A 10804-nucleotide genomic window follows, 5' to 3' on the forward strand; every position below is an offset into this window, starting at 1 on the left:
TACTCCTACTAGGCCAACTTCACCATCTTCTTTGTCGCCAAGAACATGAAGGCCTCGTCGAAGATCACTGTGGTTCTTGGGGATTACAAGGAGCAGTACAATGACGCCTTGGAGAACCTCCACAGGGCCATGAAGGCCATTCTGCCACACGATCTCAGCACTGTTACCGTTATGCTTAGTGTTGTTATGGTGGGTGTTTCTGCCTACGATAATGGGTTTGAGGAGCATAAGGTTAGCATTACTGCTAGTATTTATCTTTCCATTGCTTCATTAATCCCCTATTAGGAAGGGTTGATTTTCTATTAGGGTTTAACAAGAACCCTAAGGACTATGCCAATCACTCTACCATTCAGTGGCATTGTGTCTCAGTTTATCCTCAGAAATTAGGAGACCTTGTCACCGAACATGTTGTTCCCACCCTAAGGTTCATATACTATCACAGGTAAAGCTTTTGTCCCCTTTCCCTTTGTTGCTCCTCTCATATTTTCTTATCTCTGTTGTTTTAAGAAGGAGTTGGAGACATAGGAAGGGAAGTCTGTTTTATGAAAAATGGTAGAATCGTGATTGTTCAATGTTCACATCTCAAGTATTTGTCAATTTATGGACTCGTTTCATGTTACCATAAGTGATGATGTATGATTTTTGATTTGTTTTATGTAATTTTTTTTTTTTGGACTTGTTTCATGTTACCATAAGTGATAAATTTTTTAGACATGTGCCAGTAACTCATGCATATAGTTTTAAAGCATTCTATTTTTCTAAAGAGTGGAATGCTAGGTAGTTTTGGAGTTAAAATATAGGTATAGATGCAAATATAAGCATGAAACTTCTCATAAACCAATTAATTATTGATGGAATACTGATTGAGGTTCCTACATGATGGATTCTATTGATGGAATAATGTTAAAAATTAAAACCTTAGTTTCTTTAAGAGCATAACAAATTATTTGGAAAACTTTGCGGAAAATTGTATTGTGTTTCAAGAGAATGCTTGTCTGAATAATTCATTAACAAAAGGATGTTAGATTATTTAATCTAATATTGGTTCATGTAATTATGAAATGATTTTAATGAAAAGATTGTCTTATGTGATGATTGTTAGACTTAAAATTATATTAAAATCATTGGGGATTATTTTTTAGTTATTAAAATAAATCCATCTCTTCTCACTTCATTAAGGTTAAATTTTGGCATTAAGGAAAAATGTTTTGGAAAAAGAAGTTTTAGACGTTGTCTCCCTCTCTCTTTAAAAAATTGACATTCTGATGTTTCTAAAAAGGTGAGAAAAAAACACTATAAAATCTGAGAAGAAAAGGTCAAATCCAAGATCCCTCTCTCTACATCAAGAGTTTTGCATGATGGATTCAGATAAGTCTTTTGAATCTTCTTATGAAATTCAAAGTATAATAGTAATGAGAAATATGTTATCCAAGATCCTGTAATGTAATTTCTTGTATATTGAATTTAAGAAATTACACATGAAAGTATAATTTTGCTAACAATTGGTATCAGAGCTGGGTTAGGGATGATATTTTCTCCATTTACTTTGATTACTTTTTCGTTGGAATTTGATATGCATTACGATTTATTCACATGCCGTATAATTTACTTGTAAGAAGGTGCAACTTAAATTTGCATTACTTTGGTTATATATATATATATATATATATATATATATATATATATATATATATATATATATATATATATATATAGAGAGAGAGAGAGAGAGAGAGAGAGAGAATTGAATTACACTATATATTGAATAACCATTCATTGGGTGCTTTGGATCAATTTTTTAATTGGTCGTGAGAATGCTGTGAAATGTTATAATTGCGCTGATGTTCTTGAATTATTAGCAAAGTTATAATTGTGGTGCTGCAGTTTATTAGAATGTTGTGAAATGTTAATAAATTATGAGAACAAAATTGCAGAATTTTCTCTGAAAAATGTTTTTACATAAAGGAATTATTTTGGAATTACAAAATTATAGTGAGATTTGTTAATCATCAAAGTGGTGAAATCTATGGGGTTTTGTAATTCTAAATTATATGATTGATTGATATAATGATGCTATTATTTAATCTAATAAAGGATACATCTTACCTTTAAATGAATATTTGCAATTTTTAACCAATTGTCGATACTATTTGCTATGTTATTATGAAGATAAATTAGAAGATGCTCAAGTTAGAAACTCTAAGGAAGATTCTTAACATTATGATAAAGGCATAAAGCCTTTGGCTACTGTTAGTTTATATGCTTCTTTTGTTCCAAATTTTATGTTGATATTTGCTTTATCTTTATTGTGTAGTCTAATCTACAAATGAATCATTTTCACTAGAACTGTTTCATAGTGATGAAAATGAGGAAGCTATTGACGACTGAGCTCTATTGGTAATCTTTAAACATGGTTTTTAACAATAATATCTTTGTGTGAGTGTGTTTGTGTGTGTCAAGTGTATAGACTAACTCTACAATCATGGTACATTTATAGGACTGGGAATGTATAGTTGTCAAGGAAGAGCAACAGAGACGAATTCAGTAAGCAATGACATCAAAGCCCTCTCCAATAGAAGACAATTTTGAGATGAAGGCCATGAAATCTATGGGAGCTATGGAAGATAGCGATGCAATGTTTAGCTTTGGTGTTTTAGTGAATATTCACATGTATCTTGTCTTGGTTATTTATGTAAATTTGATTCTTTGTGAAAATGTCATCGAATGCTTGTTGCCTTTTATGATTCTTAACAATTTACATGTTTGATAGATTTAAAAATACTTAGCTCATTGTACAATTGAACAAAGTTCTAGTTATGCTTGCCCTTAAATTTCAGGAAGTTAAGATATAAATAAAATGCATTTCAATTTTAATTTGAAACAAACACATTTCAGATACCATATCAATCTAGAGTAGCTCTATCAAGAATGTTAGCACTAAACCACCACATCTCTATCTTAACCAAACTTTGACTTGAGTCTTCAACTTTGTAGTACCACTTTATTCCTTAATGACAATATAAAACATCATTTGAGATTCAAGTCAACTTTGGGCTCAAAATGGCTTAAGAAAACGGGTTCTGAGAGGTGAAATCTGAATCCATTATGAGTAACATCATGCAGACCAAAATAGATTTGAGATTGATGAAAATAAAGTTGTAGAAACTAGTCTCATGCAAAAATTTCTTACTAGTCAAAATCTGAGTTATTTGATCTCAAAATGAGTTAGTTTTTTTTACCAGTTTATTGCCATTGTGATGGCTCTTCCTTCTATTCTTTATTTGTTTTGTCCCATCCATTATACTTTAACAAGTAATTTAGGTTCTTTCCAAGTTTCAAAGCTGCTTTGCTTGAGATACATAGAAAATCTGATACACTATCGTGTAATATGCATAAACATCTTCACAATTAAGGTTTTCAATAACTACTTTTGTTTTCTTCTCTTTTGAGTGCTTTTAAGATATTGTTCTCTTATCAACATTAGAGTTTAATTTTTCAATGTAAATATTTTTATTCTAATGAAGTGCTGATATTTAATAAATTATGTATTTTAGTCTAATTCATGCTTCGGCTATTGAAGATTTGATCTTTTTGAATCAATTGTTTTGAAATGCCAAATGAGAAATTAGCTTTGAGTAGTGAGTAGCTCTTCAGTGCCTAGGCAATAACTTAGTTGCATTGACTTGGATTTTGCAGATATCAAGATCAAAATTAAGATGGAACAATTGATCTAAGTTCAATGTAACTAATCAAGGTCTCATTGATCTAAATGCACATATACTAATCTAAACGTTTCACTTGTATTTCACCTAAAAAGTCTTACTTTCATTTCTAATGTTGATTTTAGTTTTTATCATGGGCTAGGGTTATTAATTGGTTCGACATATACCAAGCTCAATTGGACATGTAACAAATTTATTAAAATCCACAAACTTTTGTATCTCTTACATATGATACCACTTATTATATTTATATTTTTGTTATTTTCAATCTCTTACTTTTACTAGTATTAAATTTAATTTAATTTATTTGTGGTGTCTACAAATTATTTTTGATTCGATATCAGTCACCATGTGTTTGTTAAGGCCTAGGTAAAAGAAATGGAGCAATGGGCACCATAAATTGAACCATGTGGTCCTTAAATTACCAGAATTAAAGGCACTTCTCACCTTACCTTATCAACCAGACACAATATTGGAATGAGAAACTAATCCTCATTTCTAAAAAGGAGAAATGAGCTCTAAAACAACATTTCTCTTGTCATTTAATGGTCTAGGAATAAATGCAGAACCAGAAATGACAGCAGAGTCCTTAATAGATGACCCCATCTTTGTACTAATAACTGAGTTTTCTTTGTTTTCTCAACTTTGACCAGTTGGCATGCCACACTACGTTGCATTTTCAGCCATTACTCTTTTGTGTTCTACTAGTACTATATAATAGTGGACACCTCAGGGTTGTTCACTTGTTTGTTTTCTCGTATATCTCAGTGTTGATCTTAAAGGGAAAAATGAGTTACTTGGGTTTGGGTGTTAGTCTTGGTAATGTTCCAGTGTACCATGGAACAAAACTTAAAGTGTTAGATAGAAGGGTGAGGATAAGAGAGCTGGTGTTCATGTGTGTGAGTCGTAGTCTTAAATTTGTTGCAATTTTTCTTATGGTGATTGATTCCCAAGTCAAAGAGTTTTTCTCCTTTCAAAAGAAAGCTAAACTTACAGACATGAAGGCTTTAGTGTGAACTCTTGTTTCTTCTCTTTCTAACATAATATTCTTTGCAGGTTCTTGGTAGTTGCGAACCAACTATCTTTTGGCTACTCCTTAATCCAAGGATTGTATTGTGTTGTGTTGTTAGTATGGTAAAGGGAAACGCACTTTTTAGCAAGCCCTTAGCTTGACTCATTTTCTCTAGTGACCGAGTACCTATATATATTATATTTCACGGCTAAAAGTAACACAATTTTTGTTTAAGCTTTTAATGTGTCTTTTAAAATTACAATGAGGGAAATAAAGATAATAGACCATATTTTTTCTTTAAAAAAACATTGTACAATGATTATTTAATTAAACAATATAGAAAGTGACAATACAACATCGGTCAAAGGAAAAATCAACATAGACACTTTTTATATCGGTTTTAGACAAAATTGATGTTGTATTGATACTTTCTACATTTGTTAAAACCACAACCGATGTAGTAATTGATAGATTTATAATTTTTTACTTACTTCCTATATCGATTTTAGGAACAACCAATATAAAATGCATTTTTCACATCAGTTGTAAAATCGATGTTGAAAGTGTTTGACTTTCAACATCGTTAGATACAACATCAATTTTGAATTAAATATCTTTTTTTTGTAGTAGTGAATAAATATGCCAAAAAAATATTCTTGAATTTCTCAGAAAATTAATTATTTAAAAAATAACAAAAATATAATATATTACTTTTTGGTTCACAATAAATTAATATATATATATATATATATATATATAACAATAAATATTTAAAATAAATTTTTATTTGCATTTTTCTCATGCCTAAAATGTTTCCAAATGTCTTCTACCAAATTAATCTGCTTGAAGTTGCTGATGAATTTTCTTTTTTAACACAGTTGCTTTCCTTTTTAAATATTTCAAAATCAAAATCAGAATCATTAGATACTTCGATGGTTGGCATGTTATTGTTAAGATGATCATAAGAATAATCAATATTATCATTGTATGTGTGTCATTCATCCTCAACAATCATATTATGCAATATGATGCATACATACATTATATCTTTCATTGTATTCATGTGTGAAGCACGTGTTAGGACACATATAATTTGTGAATCGGGATTGGAGCACTCCAAAAGCCCACTTGATATCCTTTCTAGTTGATTAGTGTCATTGGGTGAATGACTTTCTTTTATCTAACATGCGTTGGATTTCATCTGCCATATATTGCACAGTTGAAGAGCTTGTTCTTGCAAAATGGCATTAAACAAATTAGGTTGGTTTAAGGCATTAATGTCATTATTTGCACCTGCAACACCAAAAAAATGCATATTAAATCTACAAGTCTTGTGATGCAATTGCTTCGAGTATAATTGTGACTTTACCATGATCACTTCGAGCAAATTGATCTTTCCAAACTATATTTCAATTTTTTTTTATTCCTAGTACATACAATCAACTAAACCTAACATACCTTGAAAAGCCACATACCTCCCTTATTTGTAGAGGTGTTGAATGTTGTTGTTAATGTTAGGTCTTCTCAAGTACTCAACCCCAAGTATTTGGTTCACACCTCTTACAAATCTCGTTAAGCATTCTAATGTAGTAGATTCATCAATTTAAACATAATCATCTACATTGTCGGCAGGTGATCCGTAAGCTAATATACGAAAAATAAGTGTGTATTTTTACCATGATGAAAAAGACCCATTTGGCCAGCTACATTGAACCTTGTTTGGAATGAATCATCATGATTGTCCAAGACATCTACAATTCAAAGGAAAAATGCATTTACATTTGAAACCTTTACCAAAATTGAACCTCTAATTTTGTATTTACGCAACCTTTAGATTTCTCTCGATTTGATGTATGTTGGATTCATTCATTTGTCATTTCAATTGGAAACCTCTCAAAAGTAAATCTTTGTTCATGTCTTTTTTTTATCGACAATTATTCTTCACTCTCATCTAGCGCTCAAGACTAATTAAGATATTTCGAATTCTACTCAAATCAATAATTGATTGATACTTAAATAATTAGTTTAGCCTCGCATCATTTATTTTAAAGATGTACTAATTATAATTTTCAAAATTAAAAGAACGTATTATGCATAAAATTTTAAAAAATTGCCAAACTAAATAAAAGCCTCTCAACCAAATTATATTCAGCCAGACCTTGGAATAACTTTGGGCCGGGCCATTATAATTCAATCAATTGCATGCACACACCTATACTCCGCAAAGTAACACTTGTATTGCACAAGTAGCATGCATACACAATATTCCACTTTGCCAATTGTCAAATCAACCACGCTATAACTTCAGTATCAAACACGTTGCCTCAAAACACCATTTTCAATGACCTCCCACCGAATGCGAGCGCATCTCTGACTTCACATCTTTTGACTTTTCTTTACCCTTTAATGAACATCAGAATATATGATCTATCTCTTCTTAAATTTCTAAGACAACTCAATAAATAAATTTGTTAAACATGCAATAAAAGTGTTCAAATTTAAAGTTTCGGATTGTACTTAATTAATTAGTTTCTTTTATCTTCATTATTATTTCGTCTTTGTTTGATAATGTCCATCCGGTTAATGATAAATACATTCTTAAACATGATTTAAGTTATAATTACAATTACAGTTACTTTATGATTATCAAAATTGTGATGATAAGCAATACATTTTTTTTAATACAATGATAACCAATACATAATATGAGATAATTGATTAACAATTTTATTTTTTAAATATATAATCTGAATTTGATTTGTGTATGAAAAAATATTTATAAAAAAATAAATTTTAATACGATCAAAAACTAATATTTAACTCTGGACTGAGAAATAGTGGGGTTCACATGTCCTTATTGTATAAAATGAAATGACGTTATCCTTACAGTTTTATTTATTAACTTGGGCCTTAAACCGCACCGCGCAAACTGACGCAGCCATCGGAAATGCCCAGAAAAACCTAATAACTGTAATCAGAGAGGGAGACTTGATTTACATTAGAGTTTAGACTCAAGATTAGGTCCAACTTATTTGTTAATTAAGTTAAGTTTTTTTAAAAATTATTTTAAAAAATAGAGTTAATAGATTAATTGAATAATAATAATAATAATAATTTTATTAGGTGCTAAAACAGTCTCTCTGTCCAAATTATAATCTGATTATTATATAGACCACCCCCTCTATTTTGTTGCTTCATATCTTTTATTACACTATATCATAAATCTAGTCAACTAACATAAATTTGGATTCCTTGTTTTTCTTACAATTTAATTGTTTGGTACGAATTTAGGAGGGATATAAAATTCATTGATTCTAATCACCCTCTGAATATATAACTTGTTTTTTTTTTTTCTTTTTACTGTATGCATGTGAAAGTGTAATGGAATTTCCTGGCTATTAGTTGACTTAACATTTTGTTTTTACCCAAACGGGTGTGGCAGGGAAGTTGATGGAAATCTCCTGTAGCATGTTTGGATCTTTTGAACAAGTCTGCCAATGAAATTGCTTTCTCAACTAATCACAAAAATAATAAAGAGTGAATGTATGTAAACTCGATGAATGGTAAGTTTTACTTTTACTCCACTCATTTTTCTTCATTTCTTTGGATAACATTATGATCTGATTCATATTTTATTCCCCATGCATTGTGAAATCAAGGGTGGTCACTCTGTGCTCTGCACGTGTGCAAGTAAGTGCTTGCTTAGAGTTAGATTCAATTATTCATCATAGTAAATTATGGCAAGGACTATAAACAGTTTGGACCAATATACTATCTTGCGTATTTGACAAGAAACTTTTATTACACTTAAAGAGACTTAACTATAAATAAAATTTTGCTGCTGTAGTTGGGGACGGATTTATAGCTCAAGTATCACATTCAGGAACACTGCTGGTGCAAAAAACCACCAAGCTGTAGCATTTTGCGTTCTGGATCAGACTTATCAGTGTTTTACTAATGTAGCTTTGAAGGTTATCAAGACACACTATATATCCACTCTGAGAGGCAATTCTATAGAGTGTAACATTTATGGCACTGTTGACTTCATATTTGGCAATGCTGCTGTTGTGTTACAAAACTGCAACACCTTGCAAGAAACCCTCCCAACATAGTCAACATCATCACTGCACAAGGCAGAACCGATCCAAACCAAAACACTGGAATTTCAATTCACAATTCTTGAGTCACAGCTGCCTCAGATTTGAGACCGGTTCAAAACCCAGTTAGGACTTATCTTGGAAGACCATGGAAGCAATATTCAAGAACAGTTTTAATGAAGACTTATCTAGATGGCTTTATCAATCCTCAGGGTTGGATGGAATGGAGTGGTAACTTTGCATTGAACACACTTTATTATGGAGAGTACATGAACAATGGTCCTGGTTCTTCTACTGCTAGACGTGTTAAATGGCCAGGTTATCGTGTCAAAACTAGGGCATCCTAAGTCTCTAAATTCACAGTTGCGAATTTCATTGATGGAAACACATGGTTACCTGCCACCAAAGTGCCTTATACACCTTTCTCTGTAATTAAGTGATGCTTGTTATTTGTTGATTGTTTGATTGGTTTCATTTCTTTCATTTGTTGTGATTGTTAAAATATTGTTGTCCTACCATGCTGATACAGTGGAAAAAAAAATTAATTTATAAATAACTTTATTTTGTTGCGGATGGCAGAGTATCACAACCTTTGTTAGTGACTAATCTCTCAAAAAAAATTTGATCAATCACTTTTAATAAAAATTCTTATTTTAATAACATTTTTTCATCCATAGGATTTGAATTCGAAATTTAACTTAAGAGAATATTACTTGAACACCGATAAATTATTAATCTGAGTGGCAAGTCAGTCAATTTCACTCGGACCAAAATGTATTTAAAAATATGTTTAACAAAATATGGATAAAAATGTATTTAAAAATATGTTTTTTTTTTTCCAAAAGCCATGTATTTAAAATTATGTTTAAAAAAATATGGATAACATTTTTCTTTACCCCAAATACAACCTTAATTGCCAAAACCAAAACGACTCTAAATAAATTTATTTTCCTCATCTACAGTGACCATGCAGGTTCGCGTTGGCAGCTGGGTAGTCCAGGACTTCAGAATTTTAATCTAGGAATTGCTATTCTCAACCCCTTTTTGGTTACAAATTTTTAAAATTCCAAAAATACTTTTTTGACGAAAATAAAATTCGGTTGAAGTAAGGTACAATGAAATCATATTTATGTAATATATATGGGGACAAAAAAAGGTAAACAAAGAAAATAAGATTTGTTGCTGTATATTTTTTTCAACCCTGTATACTACAATGAAAACATGATTCATTGTTTCCATTACGTATACTCTAAAGTCATTCAAAAGCAAACATTGAATTCATAGATTGTAACTGAATCACAAACTTAAAAGAAGAAAAAAACAAAAATATGATTTTCATAGAAAATGTACAAAAAAAGTCATGTTTCCTCAATCATAATTACACAAGGAGAACATAATTTTGTTAGTGTCTTGTTTGAAATACTCAATAGAATCATAATTTAATTGTGTCAATCCAAAAACAACATAATCATGTTTCCATTTATATATTAGGCCAAAATAAAAATAAAAAACTGAATTATGATTATGTTATGTCTCTAACACAATACCATCATAATTTTGTTAGAACAAAACATAAAGAGAACTTCACCATTCTAGCAAAACGAACGTAGGTGAGTATACAATTAATGAATGTGGTTCAAAGGAGGAAGATTTGGGGTCTGAGGCAAAAGAAGCAAGGGAGATGGGGTGGTGGGTGTCAACATGAAAGGAAAGTGTGAAGGAGGTATAGGGAAGGGAGGAAGGTAAGTTTAACATTTTACAGAACCTGAGAGAAATGGGGGTAAGAATACTAAACCCCTTTTAATCCCTATGGATTCATAATAGAATGGACTTGTGGGCCAATTGAAGCTCATCTTGACATCTTACAAAGCATTTTACTTCGTGCTACCTCTCTGTTATCTATATATTTTAAAATTTGTTTATTTAGAACAGACGGGTCTAATTCAGAAATGTATGATAAAATCAAATATTAT

At 30.8% G+C, this 10804-nt stretch overlaps 1 pseudogene; it reads left to right on the plus strand.

The window, feature by feature from the left end:
- Positions 1 to 45: 45 nt before the first annotated feature.
- On the plus strand, positions 46 to 9300 carry LOC114405636 (annotated as a pseudogene).
- Positions 9301 to 10804: the final 1504 nt, after the last annotated feature.

Source organism: Glycine soja, chromosome 3 (assembly GCF_004193775.1).
Source record: "Glycine soja cultivar W05 chromosome 3, ASM419377v2, whole genome shotgun sequence".
Taxonomy (NCBI): domain Eukaryota; kingdom Viridiplantae; phylum Streptophyta; class Magnoliopsida; order Fabales; family Fabaceae; genus Glycine; species Glycine soja.